Source organism: Pongo abelii, chromosome 4 (genome assembly GCF_028885655.2).
Source record: "Pongo abelii isolate AG06213 chromosome 4, NHGRI_mPonAbe1-v2.0_pri, whole genome shotgun sequence".
NCBI classification, from domain to species: Eukaryota; Metazoa; Chordata; class Mammalia; order Primates; family Hominidae; genus Pongo; species Pongo abelii.
Window position 1 is genome coordinate 5,076,309 of NC_071989.2, and position 16,434 is coordinate 5,092,742.

At 41.4% G+C, this 16,434-nt stretch overlaps 1 long non-coding RNA gene across 1 annotated transcript in view; it reads left to right on the top strand.

Annotated features, from left to right (window-relative positions):
• Positions 1–8,469, top strand: part of LOC103890582 (uncharacterized) — a 33,162-nt gene extending 24,693 nt beyond the window's left edge. Inside the window, exon 3 of the long non-coding RNA XR_008525053.1 lies at positions 8,146–8,469. This is a non-coding gene — a long non-coding RNA (uncharacterized LOC103890582). The remainder of the gene's footprint in view (positions 1–8,145) is intronic.
• The last annotated feature ends 7,965 nt before the right edge of the window (positions 8,470–16,434 follow it).

A 16,434-nucleotide genomic window follows, 5' to 3' on the forward strand; every position in this document is an offset into this window, starting at 1 on the left:
CAATCCCAGGCAGCTGAAGTAAGTCACACAGTTTACATCTCTTGCTTAACATAAGCTGAGATATATTTCCTGGAATATTATTAGTCCTGAAGTGATTTTCCAGGCAGCCAATGCCAAGGTTTATTTATTTCTAAAGAAGTCTGAATGTTATCAATATTTGACTTTGCTAATAAGATATTTGAAGAATTTCCTTATTTTTTCTCTTTGCATATGATTTAAATAGAGTAAAAGCCTAATATTTTAGAATCACATGATAATTTATATACAAATTAGATTAAGGTTACCTTACCAAATTCATTTGTTATTATTCAAATACATACTGTTTTACTGGTCAAAGGTTTAGATTCTGTTCCTTCTAATTGATCAGTTTGATTGCTTTGCTGGTACAGAAGCTGCCTCTGCGTGAGTGTCTGCATTGTAGATTTCTGCAGAGGAGCAGATGAGCTATAGATCTGCCAATTTGGCTCACAGATCTCCACCCCTCCTGCCATGCCAGCTCCTTCTTTACTTTTAGGTGCACTTCAAACACAGCATAAAGGTGGTTTGGAACTCAAATAAAACAGAACTTTGTTGAAGCTGTTAGCAGAAAAGGCAATATTTTATAATTTGGGCATAGACTCAATGTCAATTTCCCAAAAACTGTAGCAAAATTCTACTTATGAAATGTAATCAATAATTGCCTAAAAACATTCTGTTGTACTTGGAGAATGTGTCTGTCTTCTAACATGGTGTTTTAATTTTTAGGATTGCTGTTTTAGAGAATTGAAGATCCTTCCTCTTCAAGAATCTGAAATCTACCATGATCTTTGCATGTAGCAAAACACAATGGGATGTGGTCATTTAAGAGTGCTGTGAAGGCAGTGTGTGTACATAGTCATTTAAGAGTGCTGTGAAGGCAGTGTGTGTGTACATAGAAGCCCAAGAGGCTAAAATTGGGTGGAGAAGGAGAGAAAGTTGGGTAAAAAATGAAGTCATTATAGTCGGGTGGACAGATACTTGATCAGTGGGCCAGACACACCACCATATGACCACGGCAAAGCGGCAGACATCACTCCATCCTTGGTCCCACATTTTAAGAGATAAATAGCAATAACTGCATATTTGTTAAGGGATAATCCTACAAAACAGGCACATCGACTTGGAGGTCGTAGATGAAAGCTAAGTAACTATAGAGCACTAAATTTTTAAATTCCAACCCATAGACAAATAGACTTCATATTTTACATTAATCTGATGTGGAATGAGAAACGAGCTCAAGTGACATTTCAATTTATCATAGCTAATCATATGAACATTATTATATAAATGGGGATTCTAAAGCACTAGGTTTTAAAAAACCTTAAAGGATAGTTTTAAAATACCCTCAAAAATGTACAAAGCCATGCATGCAAATCCTTACATCTCCCAATTTCTTGCTGAAATGTCAAAACCAATGCAACATGAAAAGAGATTATCGAATTTGTAAAATATAAAGAGGGTCTAGTTATGTGCCTGAAACGTGGAGCAGCTTTGGCAGAAGACTGAGCAGGCACAACCTACTGACTATTGGGAAGCCTCTGTAGAAAGAGGGGCAGTGCCTCTCAGCCCCCGAATTTCCAGGGCTCATAAGAAGGTCTTGGATCCAGGTGTCTGAGGACCAAACATGAGCTGAGTGAGCAGAAATTCTTCTTGGTCATGTTCACCCAGGTTTGGGGGAGGGTACACTCAGTCCATCACCAAAGGAGTGATGTCAATTGTTAATGTCTTTATCAATGAATGTAAGCAAACTAAACTGCTAAAAATACAAAAATACTAAATACCCTACTAAAAATACAAAAATTAGCTGGGTGTGGTGGTGCGCACCTGTAATCCAAGCTACTCAGGAGGCTGAGGCTGGAGGATCTCTTGAACCTGCGAGGTGGAGGCTGCAGTGAGCCTAGAACATGCCAATGCACTCCCATCTGAATGACAGAAGTGAGACCCTACAAATTTAGAGAGAAAATAGAAAAACTTAATACATTAAAACCACCATACTAACCCTGCCATGAACACAAAACAATATGGAAGAAACAAAGCATTCTGGGAAATAAAAATCTGACTTCCAAAGTTTAAAATGTAATAGAAGTAAATAACATACAAGCTACCACAGAAATCTAATTAATGAATTAGAAAGTTAGTTTAAAAACCTCCTATTATTTAGAGAAGAGGTAGAAAATAGCTTTCATCTTGTGCACCAATTATTACTGATTGATAGTGGTTGCCTATGTTAAGAAAGATTCTGAGGTACTGCTTGGGTACCAATTCCATGGTTTGACTCTTGAATTTCAATTAAAAATCACTGAGGGACTATTTAATATAAAGAAAATAAAACCTACATCTACTTGGAATAGACAATTTTCCTTCAAAGAAACCAGAATCAAATTGGTTTAGATGTCTGTGCAGCCATGTTTACCTAATTCTAAGGGAAAATGATTATGACTCTTGAGTTCAACACTCAACTAACCCTCATACATGTCAACAGCCAAAATAAATTAAAAATTAAATAAATAACATAGCAAATATATCATTTAATACCTCTTTTAACACACGAATTTTTTTTAATTTTTTTTATTATTATACTTTAAGTTCTAGGGTACAGTGCACAACGTGCAGGTTTGTTACATATGTACGCATGTGCCGTGTTGGTTTGCTGCACCCATTAACTCGTCATTTACATTAGGTATTTCTCCCAATGCTATCCCTCCCCCATCCCCCAACCCCACAACAGGCCCCGGTGTGTGATGTTCCCCGCCCTGTAACACACGAATTTTTTTAAGTGAAGCAGGATAAAGAAATCAATCAAGAGGAAAGGATGGTACAGAAGACAGATATCTGACAAATGGACAACATTGAAGCATTTATTTAAACAGAAACAATTGCCATGAATGTATTTTTGAAGCTTAATGCAAATACTTTTAAAAACATTCTTGCTTTATACTTAAAATTTAAATTTGCACTGAAATGTTATATGACCTCACTCCAAACTCAGAAATGGTACCTGCATAAAGGAAGAAGAGTAATACTCATCCAGGAGGTATTATTTCACTCTTGATGTTAATTAAGAAATCGAGATTCAACTATACGTTCTTTCAGAATGTGAGTGTGAAATTGCAGAATGGAAAAGCTTTTCAAAAAGTCCTCCAAGGAAGGCTGAGGCTTCCGCCGGGAACGAAGAACCAAAACGAAGGATATGGAGTGAGGCGACAAGATGGCTACCGCATACGATTTGAGTTCTAGCTGTCAACGTCCCGATGAATTCTTTCTTTTTAGAGGTGCTTTCCCCAGGCAATCCTTGGTCAGCCTCTCCGCAAAAGAAGAAAACACCCATGTCAGTGACACTTCCGGTGATTCTTTCTGCTGCCTTCCTGGAATAAAACTAAATTAATCCATCCTTCTGAGGAGACTCTTTTCATGTGTTTGCTGATGTGCATTTAAACGGCTTCCTTTAAAATTGTTTTTTTAATATGGATGTTTCAGTGACCAAAAATAGAAGAGTTTGGTTTCTTCTACTGCAAAGAACATGTTCACTTTGTGGACAGCAAAATGGTTGAGCTTTTTATAAACTCCCCAGACCACCTCCAGCCATTTGTGCAAATCAACACGGGGCTAAACTTGGAAACCTGATCTAATAATAATTCAAAGTAAAATAATTAAGAAATAAGCATGGTTGTAAATTATAAGTAAAATGAAATATGTTCATTTTAATTTAATGTAGAATTTGTTGAATATTAATGACACATATTTACAGAAACTGAATTGGAAACACAGTAATTATAAAAAATGGGAAGAGAGAGTTTTCCTTTTTAATCTAATATGCTTAGTCAATGTCTTAAAGGTTGGCAAAGTCAACAGCTGCAGACCTAAGGTGGCTGGCAATCTGCCTATGGAACTTCTAGAGACAAAAAGAAATTACTTACTATTTAAGCACCAACCAATGGGGCTTTGGGAAAAGATGATTCCAGGCTCTGACTCCCCCTGGGACCCTCCTAAGCCTTCCCAGGGTGCTCAGGCAGAAAATGCAGAGAGCACTGTGCACCAGGATGTTGTTAAAATAATTTAAAAATACAAGCCCCAGGAAGCTGTGAATTGGGAGAGGAGTTACACACTGATAATAAATATTTTTGTAAAGCTTAACAGAAGAAGAAAAACTGCCCTGGGAACAAAACTGACTACAATTTCCCCTTTTAATTTTAATATTGATCAAGTAAATTTGCAAAATCTGAGAATATATGCCCAGCTAAGTGTACACTAGGTGTACATGAGCATGTGTGCACATACAGAGGCACATGGGAAACTTCCCATGCTACGGGAGGCTTGACGAGAAAAATGAGAGAATAGAAAGTGGATGAGACCATGAAACATGGCCATTGTGGGAGAAGAGGCAGTTGGACTGAACGAGACAGATACTACCTAGGCTATGGAGCTTCTGTCAGTTCTGGAGCAAGTTAGCTCTGATCTGGATTTGAACTCGCTACTCTAAGGCACATTATATATATATGTGTATATATATATACATGCACACTCATATATATGTGTGTATATATATATGTGTGTGTATATATATATATATATCTCTACAATTAAATGTGCAGCCAGATGTTAAATTTTGTTTTTTCTGGTCTCACCTGAGTCATCAAAGCTGAGAAGAACATGTGTCAATCATACCACATTCTGAAAAGAGATGCAGAACTGTGCATACAGTACATGTGGTGGCCCAAACCTGGTTCTGAGACTATTCACTCATGTCCAGAGTATAATAGAGAATGTTAATGATTTACAGTGAGAAAAAGATTGACGATTTATCAGGCAAAGTTATTGGAATGCTCTACCTTCCTTTCTCACATCAAAACAAACAAGTGTCTTGGAGAGAAAAAATCAGAGAGCAAAGGTGATCTGCTGGAATGAAGACTCACATCTATCTCCCTACCCTCACCCCTGCTGGGAGCTTTCTGAGCTGCAGAAGCTCCCTGCGAAGCCCTAGGGGAGTTCTCTGGGGAGAGCATACAATGTGCACCTCCCAGAGCGTGTAGGAGACCAACATTGACATTAGACTCTCATCTGGGCAGGTAGGAGCAGCCCCTGTTGGCCAGCTGGGGGGAATTCTTGTGCCGGTGGTTGGGGCATGACACTGACCTGTCCCATGGCCCAAGAAGATCCTTTCAGAAGTAGCTAGGATTGCATCATGTAGAAGGCCCTGCCAAGAGCCCTATCTGCCAGGGGATGCAATTCTAGCAGAAAGGAACTTTGGGGTATCCTGGAACAGAAGGCACAGGGTGCCACAATCAAGCATAGGAGCAGAGCTCAGATTTTGCCAGGGAACCACAGGCTCAGAGTGGACAGCAGGTCTGTGAGGTTTCTACAGGTACCATGAGAGAGACAGAGACAGAGCCAGCATGCCCCACTCCTTGCCAGGAACATGGCACTAACCCAGATAACTGCTGCCTCATCCAGAAAGACTTTCTAACCCTTTATGTCTCCACTTTCCAAGTCTGTCCTCCACCCAAAAGGAGGAGAGAGGAAAACTAGGCAGGCTGGCATCCTCCTGCTCCAAATTGTCAAGCTGGTGATAGTCTTTCCATAAGGAAAGATGGATGCCTTGGGTGTTATGAGAAATTGAAACAGGAAACAGTCTCAACTTTCTAAATTGCTAAAAAATGAGCATGTCCTACTGAAACTAATGGAAAAGATGGGAAACCTGTTTGACAAAGTGTTCAAGGGTGAGACGGGAGATTTAAGAGGCTAAGAATGTGTCCAGAGGTGAGGGAAAAGACAGTGAAGTTAATTTCTTGTTTATGAATGGAAGTAAAATGTGCACCGTGCTCATTCCCTAATGTGGGGTAATCATTCATAAGCATATCTGCATTTGTCTTCCTTAGGTTCTTAACAATTGTCCCTTCTGCATAGTGCTATAGTTGTCGTGGGTCATGCCTATGGCATTAGGGTTTTAGCGCTCACAGTGGAGAACACAGGAGAAGGTCATCCTTGCCCAAAGACTTGCTCCAGCCTGTTTGCTCCACATTTAGCAGGCATAAACATATAAGAGATCAACTAGGTTGTTGACTAAGGAGGAAAATTCCTATCATAAAGAATAAAACAAGCTGGGCATGGTGGCTCATGCCTGGAATCCCAGCACTATGGGAGGACAAGGCAAGTGGATCAATTGAGGTCAGGAGTTCGAGACCAGCCTGGCCAACATGATCAAACCCCGTCTCTACTAAAAATACAAAAATTAGCTGGATGTGGTGGCAGGCACCTATAATTCCAGCTACTCAGGAGGCTGAGGCACAAGAATCGCTTGAACCTGGGAGGCAGAGGTTGCAGTGAGATGAGATGGCACCACTGCACTTCAGCCTGGGTGATAGAACAAGACTCAGTCTCAAAAAATAAAAAAATTTTTAAAAAAATGAAAGAATCAACACTTCAGAGCAAATTATAGATATGGGAGTGGAAGGGGAGTATGTCAGAAATACCTTCAAGGATTCACGTTGAATCACTGACAGTGGTAATATCATTAAGAAAATTGGAAAAAATCTATAGGGAATCTGTTTGGAGAGGCCCCTGACAAAGCTTTGCTTATATGTGTTTACTGATGCCATGGATATCCAAGCAGATGATAGGAGCAGAAGGTTAAAGAAGTTAAAGGTCAAGGAGTAATCCAAGGAAAGAAAGAAATAAGCCAACACTTAACCCATGTTTGAAGCTTGGGTGGTGAGAGAGAGAATGCGCTTGTAAGTTTAGGTCCTGTTCGTCATTAAAAAAGCTAGACTCATATTAATGTGTCAAGTGTTATAAATGTTATGAAGAAAATTCTACAGGAACACAAATGAGGAAGTGATTCCTGCTGGGTGGGAGGCAGTCAAAATTTAGCCGACTCTTGAAGGATGGATGACAGATATGAGGATAGACCTCAGGAGGGAGCTTCCAGCAGAAACTGTGATGTGATGCCAGCTGTAAAGGCAGGAAGCCCGGGGTGGCTCATGCTGCCAGTCTCTGGGGTCTGAGGAGGGCAGACAGAAAAGCAACTTGGTGGGGATAGGTGTCACCAGATCAGATGGGAGACAAGGACTTGTATCTGGTACTAATTTTTGTGAAGTAATGGGTCTGTTTGTTTATGGTGCTAAGATAGGCAGAGGGCTTTGATGAGAACTGAAGGTTTTTTGGAACAAAGCAACAAAGATGATAAGGATGATAGCTGGGGAGATGAAGAAAGAGTCCTCCTCCTCTCCAGAAGGGTTTCTGTGGGAGCTCATGGCAGTGGGATCTCATGGCAGAGTGATAATAAGAGCACAGCCAGCCCTGTGGCAAAGGGGAAGGGCGAAGGAGAGGCACACAGGCTCAGGGACAGATCAATTGCCAGGCGAAGGAAACCAGGTGAAACTGAAGACAGCTCTCAGTTGTTGAGCCTAACGTGATTCCTCAGAATCACGTTAAGGAGCATGTTAAGAAACAACAAGCAAAGACTCGGTCTCGTATTGGACATGAATACAAGGCATTGCTAGGACACCTAGATGCGCACCTGGAGTCAGCTGAACGAAGGTAGAGAGAGAAAGTTGAGATTGCACTTGAGACGGGAGAGTTGAAGCCATAGACCTGAGATGGGTGGTTCTCGGACTTCAGCCCACTGCAGCAGCACCTGGAGGGCTCCTTACAGCACAGACTGCTGGACCCACACCCAGAGCTTCTCAGCCAGCAGGGCTGGGAGGAAATTGGCACTTCCTGTACGGGAGATACTGGTGCTGCTAGTTTTCTGGGGACCACACTTTAGAACTACTGCCTTAAAAGTCACTGAGGAGGCAGTGGCTCAAAGTGTGGTCTCTGGACAACTAGCAGCACCAGTTCTTTCTATGGGGAAAGAACTGAAAAGAACTGAAACAAAAACAGGCCCCCGCCCTCAAGAGGGGGGAAAAAAAAGTCCTCTTCCCCTGAGAGTCTGGTTTAGTTGGCCTGGGCCCAGATGATGTCATTGGTATTTTTATTGCTCTCCAGGTGGTTCTGACATACTTCCAGGGTTGAGAAACACTGATTAAGGAGGAGAAAAGAAAGCAATTTATTTAAAAATTTTTAAAAGAAACAGACAAAAAGCCCACTTTTTTTTGGCACTGATCTAATTCTCTTTTCTTTCCTCAGGAAAAGCAGTTGAAATACCATTAGTTAACAGATTGTCCAATGAAGTCGATGACAACTGTGATAAGAAATTACTCACTATCACAGCGTCTCCAAGAGATGAACAGTGGATGATGCTTCCAAAGCACAGATGTCCCTGTCCTCCTCAACCTTCTTTCCCCAGAAAGATGTCAACACTGTGGAGATTGTGCCGTGAAGACACCTGGTGTGGCATTGCAATAGATGAAATATTAAGGGCAATTCAACAATTTTCTGGACAAATACATGGATTTAACTTGAAGTTGAATTTAATTTGACTTCAAGAAAAATTATACTTCTGGTCCTCCTATGATCATGTACTAAGAATTATTTAACTGCAGATACAATTGTTATCTTTAGAGCTAGAAGGCCTCATTTTAGAATTAAAATGAATGGCAACCCAGACAGATAAAGTCGAGTCGTGATCATCCCACTGCAGAGGCAGAGCCAGTTCTGGCCATCCCCTGACCACCCTAACACACTCCAGGTCTCACACATTTAATCTCTCTCTCTGCCAAGGGAGTTTTTTCTTTCCATTTATTCTTAGAAACAACTAAGGGAGTTTTAAGTTAAATACATGCTGCCAAATTGAATCCAAGGAAACTAAAGTCAAATGCATTAGCAAACACTTAATGTCCTCTCCATTTTGACATTTCTCCCTCAATTCCTATTTCTGAGTAAGGGCTGTTCAGATGAATAAAAACACATTTTCAGAAATATGAGCTCATAAGACCTACAGGCCTGTGAAGTCGCAGACCGTGCACTTTCAGCAGTCAGCAATTCTGCTGGGTTGAATTGGCATGTTTCAAACTACGTATTTTTGTTAAAAAAAAAAAAAAAAGAGTGTGTAAATGCATTTACAAAATAATTTGTACTCTTTCCCAGTAATTTATAGTTGCCTTCACAGTACCCAGTTCCTGATTTCACACCAAGCCCTTGCTGAGGATATAAGAATAATAAAAAGGGGAGCCCTGGCTCTTCCTCTCCTTTAGTGTCTTTCCTGGAAGTGGACTGCGAGAAGAGCTTCTTCAGCCACCTTCTGCCTGCAGACAATCTCCATGAGTTTGCTTTAGAAGAAGGCTTCAATTTGAAGAAAGTCAAATAAAACAAGGTAGACTATCATTCCCATAGATACAAAAGAAGGTGAACCCAGATTCAGATCCTAAGTCAGCCATTCTGCAGGGAACTCTTAGGTGTCCAGGTCAGAGGCTCTATTCAAACTGCCTCATCAATATTGGTTCCTCAGTTGTTGCAAATATACCACACTCATGTACGTTGTTAATAATAAAAGGGGAACTGTAGAGGAGGGGGTGGTGTATACGAGAACTGTGTACTTTCTGTGTAATTTTTCTATAAACCTAAAATTGCTCTAAAAATAAAGTTTATTCAGAAACAAAAAAATTAATCATCTATCCTGAGTAAATATTATATAATATTTATCTACGTTTTTACCTACTTCTTCAAATGTGCTGACCTTTACTGAAAATCTTTTATTCATTTTGAACATTCTTTTCACTCCATTGAAATGCAGTCCTCTCAGTAATTTTGTTTTGTACTGTATACCCAGTGTATCCTACATCAGCAAAAGCTTTAGAGTAAGTTTCCCAGCCTACCAACCCCACTAAATGCCCACATGCTGAGAGCATAGTACAATAGTCTCTTTAACATCACAGGTTTCAACTGCACAGGTTCTTATATGTGGATTTTTTTTTTCAATCAATATATTGGAACAATTTTGGAGGTTTGCAACAATTTTTAAAAACTCACAGATGAATTGTGTAGCCTAGAAATATTTTTACAATGACAAAATGTTAGATATGTTATGAATGCACAAAATATACACATTAATCTATTGTTTATATTATCAGTAAGGCTTCCAGTCAACAGTAGGATATTAGTGATTCAGGTTTTGAGGAGTAAAAATTTATGCATGGATTTTTTTTTCTATGCAGAGGTTGGCTCCCTTAATCCCCTCCTGTTCCAGGGTGACCTGTACACACTTATTTCTCTCTCTCTCACACACACTCACACACACACATGCATCCACACACAGGCACATCCACATTACCAGAGGCCACATCAAAGAAACTTAAATGGAAAATCTCAGCAAATGGTGTGAGGTGGGATTCTGGGATTTATTTTAAAAATAGTATTGAATGTTGTGTATGTGATAATTCAAAGAATAAAATGGCTAACATGGAATGTGGAAAGGCATATTAAACGAATTCATTTCAGCCTATTTAACTGGAGTCACAAGAAGGAATTTTTAAAGACTGCTCGTATGTGCCCTTTTTTATCAACCCTAACATAATGGAGATAGAATTTAAATTTCTATTAGATTCCACATTTCACAGTTGATTGTAAAGTCAGACTCCTAAGTAGCGGCTCTGTAGACTCAGCTCTCTCTTTTTTTCTAAGATGGGATTTCTCTGCTGATCAGGTCATTGTGTTTGCAATTGATCCTTGGAGACAGCGACATCTGCAAAGCTTCCATGCCACGGTGGTTCCACCTTCACAAGTATCCTTCAAAGGCATCCTGCAACCACCCCATCCATCCAAGTACTCAGTTGTAGGATTCAAAAGCAAATTGCAGGGTTTGCTGCCCGGCAGAGAAGCATAGACACAAAGCATGAGAGAGCAAAATCTATGAGTTGACCATATTATAAACACAAATAGATATATGCAGAAAATAGGCAATAAACTTAAACAATAGGACTATGAGTAGACATAGCAAGTGCTGGGTAGAGATGACAGTTTTGTGTCCTGTTAGAGCTAAGTCAGAAAGCTGGGTCGAAGTGAATGTGAGGGAGCAAAAGGCCATTAAAATATTTAAGGAGCAGCTCCAATATTTTTAAAACGTGAAGGAAAACTTGCAAGCAATCTCCAGGGCTGGAGGGAGAGAAATGCAAAGCCCCCTCAGCCTGCTCCACAATTATCTTTTGCATTCCAATAACTGACATGCTGCTGAATGTTATGACTATTTGTTTATTGTTGACTGTTCTTGGCACTGCTCAGTGTAGCCAAAGATTCCTTGCCTACAATAAAGGCTTGCTCAGACAATAAAACACGGAGAAAGAAAATTGTCCTTGAGAATAAGGGCATTTCAGAGGGAAAGGAATTCCACCAGAGGCAAAGAAACCCCCGTCCACCACAGAATTCGAGCTCAATATCTCCTATGTCTATCTGTGAAAGCCGTCATGGAACCCCAGGGCAGAAGGGGGTGGTACACAATGGTTTGTATTGTAATCCCCTGTTTTCAGACACATTTTTCTGAAAGCATAAACTTTGCTGGCTAGGACTGTATAAACCTAGCAGGATTTTTTACTTTTTCTTGGAAGGCATTTGTCTCCCAGCATCATAAAACTTAACAGTCTGCTTTTCATGGTAAAAGTGTGACCTTGTAGTCCCTAATTCTAAGTGTGTATGTGTACAATGTATAATTTCCCTTTGTTTCCTCTGAATTCTCCCTCTCCATCCTTTGTCAGTCTAAACGGGCTTTCGTCTCTAATTTCTCTCTTTATTTTCTCCAGCAATGTACTAATTTTGCTTCTAGATTACCACTGTGCCTGATTTTGAGGTTGCCATTTTAATTTTAGCATAATGCTTGGATTTATGAGAATCATCAAAAAGGCAAGATCACTGGGCTCATTGCCCTTCCTGGGACCCTCTTTTCACTTTGGTGTCTGCTGTGTTAGTGATTTGATATCAGACCAATCCATGAACCCTTCGTTTTAAACCAGGAGCCTAAGGGAAATAAATAATGCCACCAGAGAGAAATGAGAACCCAAAAGCTATTATTAAAATGAAAACATACTCTCTCCTAGACCTGGCAATCTGTACTAAGACATTCAGATTGTGTATCCAAATGTTATTCAGCCCACTCATAGCCATATTCCTTTGATGGCACTAAGGTAGTACTTAAAAAGGAGCAGGTTCCACCTCAGAATCCCCAGCATCATCCCAGATAATCAAGACCATGCATCGTCTTCAGGGATCCTGTTTCCCTGGCTGCTTCTCACCCCTGAGCCTCACTACTCCACTGTGCCCTTCACTACTCTGTCACTAACATGCAGAAACAATGTTTTTCTTTCCAGTGCCTTTAAAATTTGGCCAAATTCTCCACCAAACTTCAGGAATTATTTATTGCCTAACATCCTGTATCCAGAACAACCACCGAACATGTGTTTCAGTGAGCTGAATATTCTGGCCCAGCCCTGCTGAGTCATGCCTGAATGACCATTTTTTAAAATGCCAAAGACGAGGAAAGATAAAACACTTCTAGGGCCATTTTGAGAGCTTGGCCTTGCAACCCTTCTCAGCCTCCTCCGACCCTTCTTTCTCTTTCCCTTATGCTCTGTGCTCTGCCTGTGTCTGGGCAGCCTCCTTTTTGACACTGACACAATTCCACGACCCAGGACATTGGCCTTTCTCCCCGCTGCCCAGGAAAGGAGGGGACACCTGGAAGTGCCTATAAGGCAGCTCTTCTAAGGTGGAGGGAGGTGGGAGGAAGCAAGGTGGATCAAAGATCCCTTCCCTCCCTCTCCAGAATTTTCTGAGGTGCGATCCCTCCCTTCAGCTCTCCTGGAGAAGTCCTATGGACCATAGGGACACCTGCTGAGAGGCTGGTGGGTCTCCTGGGGGCTCCTGGAGCAGGGGCAATGCTGGACATCACACCACTTCTGCTTCACAGTATTCTTGTCTCACCTCCCTTCTCCTCCACCCTCACCACCTCATGAAGGACTGCCACCTACTTCTTACCCCAGGCTCTGCTCTATGGGGGACGAAGGCTGGCTGAAATGTCCTTTCTGCAAGATATGAAGGTCAACCTTGGAGAGCTCCAGGGGCATGAGCATTGAGCTGTCCAGCAATGTAGAAACGTGCACACTTCTCTGAGCTTCTGTGTGTCCCAACCTGTTGTCGAGTTTGGGGTGGAAAAATGGTGACCGACAATGAAACAGGAACCTCACAGCCTGTCAGTCACCAGGAAGGCAAGTGAACTTCTCCTCTGAGGAGAGGAGAGGAGAACCACCTGTGTGGCCTCTTTCTCAGGTTTAACTTCATTGGAATAAAAGCTGCATATGGCACTGCATATTGATCAGGATTCTCTAGAGGAACAGAACTAATAGGATAGATGTATTTATAAAGGGGAATTTATTAAAGAGTATTGATTCACACAATCACAAGATGAGGTCCCACAATAGGCTGTCTGCAGCTGAAGGGCAAGGAAGTCAATCCAAGTCCCAGAACCTCAAAAGTAGCGAAGCCAACAGTGCAGCCTTCAGTCCGTGGTTGAAGTCCCAAGAGTCCCAAAGCTGAAGAAATTGGAGTCCCATGTTCATGGGCAGGAAGCATCCAGCACAGGAGAAAGATACAGGCTGGGAGACTAAACCAGTCTAGTCTTTCCATATTCTTCTGCCTACTTTTATTCTGGCCATACTGGCAGCTGATTAGATTGTGCCCACACAGATTGAAAGTGGGTCTGCCTCTCCCAGCCCACTGACTCAAATGTTAATCTCCTTTGGCAACACCTTCACAGACACACCCAAGAACAATACTTAACATCTTTCAATCCAATCAAGTTGATACTCAATATTAACCATCAAGCACTGTGACATCCAAGTATTGATCCATTGAAATTCAACCCTTTTGGACAAAAACTCACTTCCTGGTTATAGCCCTTTCTTCATGCACAGCTCAGGGAACAGAGGAGGCCGGTGAGAGGGTGTCTCCAGGAGGAAGATGCCCTGGCTCTAAGCTTCTTCTCTGAAGCTGGGGCTCAGTCAAAATAAAGTGGTGGTGATGGTCCTGCTGGCTGGGTTTGTGCTGCCAGGTGTTTTGCCACGTACGAAGAAATACAGAGAGGTGTACCTATAGAACAACCCAGTCAGATTTGTTTCCAGCCTGAAATCTCTGGGGACAGGCCTCCAGACTGTTTTGTATTCATTGCGTTTTCCTTGTCCCCTTTATATTCTGGTGAGTCCCTCAGATCCAGATCTTTCAAGATTCAGTTTTAATGCCCTTCCATGGACAGGGTTCCCCAACACCTTCCTGTTCTATTCTGGTGGCATTGTTGCCATCACTGTTGTGTGGATGGAGGTCCTGCCTTCTGCCTTCCTTGCTGTGTTGTCCTCCTTTCTAACGTGCCATTATTGTCCCCTATCCTGCACTGCCTGAGCTTATCACTCTGGCATGGATGGATTTTTAATCCCCCTTTGCTCCTGGTGGATGCAAAGTTACTTGTGTCAAGTAAATGGTCTGGATTAAATTAAGAGTCGAAGAGTTTTTATCTATTCCTGACAGTGATGTCATCTGTCACTTTTTAATGTAGTTAAATATCTTACCCTTTTGTTGTTAGGGAGATGCTGAACTAAATCCATGATCACTGTCCATATCGACAGAGGTTCTGGGGAATCACATTGACAGCCACACAACAGTACTGGTGCTCAGTGAAGGGTAGCCACATGGGAGCAACTTCACAGAACATTGTAAACATAATGTCACTCAGCAGAAACAAGTTGCCTTATTGGTATGCAAGTCCCCATGCAATGGACTTAATTATGTCTCCCTGAAATTCATAAATTAAACCCCCAATCTCCAATATGATGGTATTGGGAGGTGGGACCCTGGGAGATAATCATGTTTACACGGGGTCCCGAGAGTGGGATTCTGATATGTTTGGATTTGTGTCCCTGCCCAAATCTCATGTCCAATTGGAGGACAGACCTGGTGGGAGGTGATTGGATCATGGGGGCGAATTTCCCCCTTGCTATTCTCATGATAGTGAGCAAGTTCTCATGAGATCTGATGGTTTAAAAGTGTGTGGCACTTCCCACTCTTTCTCTCCTGCTGCCATGTGAAGAAGGTGCTTGCTTCCCTTTCACCTTCCACCATGATTGTTAAGTTTCCTGAGGCCTCCCAGTTATGCTTCCTGTTAAGCCTGCAGAACTATGAGTCCATTAAACCTTTTTTCTTCATAAATTACCCAGTATCAGGTGGTTCTTTATAGCAGTGAGAAAATGGATTAAATACAGGTGCCCACGACAGAATTAGTGCCCTTATAAGATGAGACCTTGGAGAGCTCACCCTGTCCCTTCCCACAAGCAAGAAAGACCCATAAGCAAGTAGGTGGCTGTTAGCAAGCCAGGAAGAGCCCTCACCAGAAACCAACCAAGCTGGCACCCTGATCTCAGACTTCCAGCCTCCAGAACTCTGAGAAAATGCATTTCAGTTGTTTAAGTCCACAGCCTGTGGGGTTTTGTTATGACAGCCGGAACTCACTAAAATACCTTGTTTCTCAGATGAGGAACTGAAGCACCGAGAGGTTAATGAACCTCCCCTAGACATACAACCAAAGATTGAAGGGGCTGAAACTTTCATCTATTTCAGTTGACATACAACCAAAGATTGAAGGGGCTGAAACTTTCATCTATTTCAGTTGACATACAACCAACCAATTAAGTTGAAGTTGATAGAAGCATTCAATTTCTAGGTAACCTAAATAAAATTATCTGAATTTCTAGATGATTGAGTCCCATTTATTTATAAACTTTTGAAAGAGACTTTTAAAAATTCTCTATCTCATTATTTTCTTACTTTAAAATTTTTCACATTGAAATAATGTTAAATTTATAGAAGAGTTGCAAAGATACTACAGAGAGTTTCCAGGTATCTTCCACTCAGCTACCTCTAATATTATCAGTTTACATACATTGGGGTTCAGAAAACAATGCCTCAAAGTATGGTGCTTTGACCTGCTGGCCTCTTTGAACTAAAGGAGCAGACCCAGAACCAAAGTCTCTATGATGCCCCCATGCAAGACTCTTGTCCTTCTGCCACTTCAGAAGTACAGGCAAGGGACCTTATCTGAGGTTCACTTCCCGAACTAAGGGAAGTTCCTCTGGAAGGAATGCGGTTGTGCAGAGCCTGCTTCTTATAATTTCATAAAACAATGAAGATTAACTCATGGGAGAAGAGACTAGAGTGGACACCACATCCAGAGCCCAGATAGACTCTGTCCCAGGCATTTGTTGGCTCTTCAAGCCCATTCATCTCCCCCAAAAATCATTTACTTTTCTTCTAACAGTGCCTACAGCCCCTACTTCCCTTTCCCCTGTGAAAAAGGTTATATAAGTCTCATTGGATTGTTAGGTATTGTGATATTTCCATGCACCTAATAAATTTATGTCTTATCTCCTATTAATCAGTTTATTTCAGTTCATTTCTCAGATTCAAATATCAGACCTCAACAGGGGAGAGAGAGGGTTCTCTTACCCC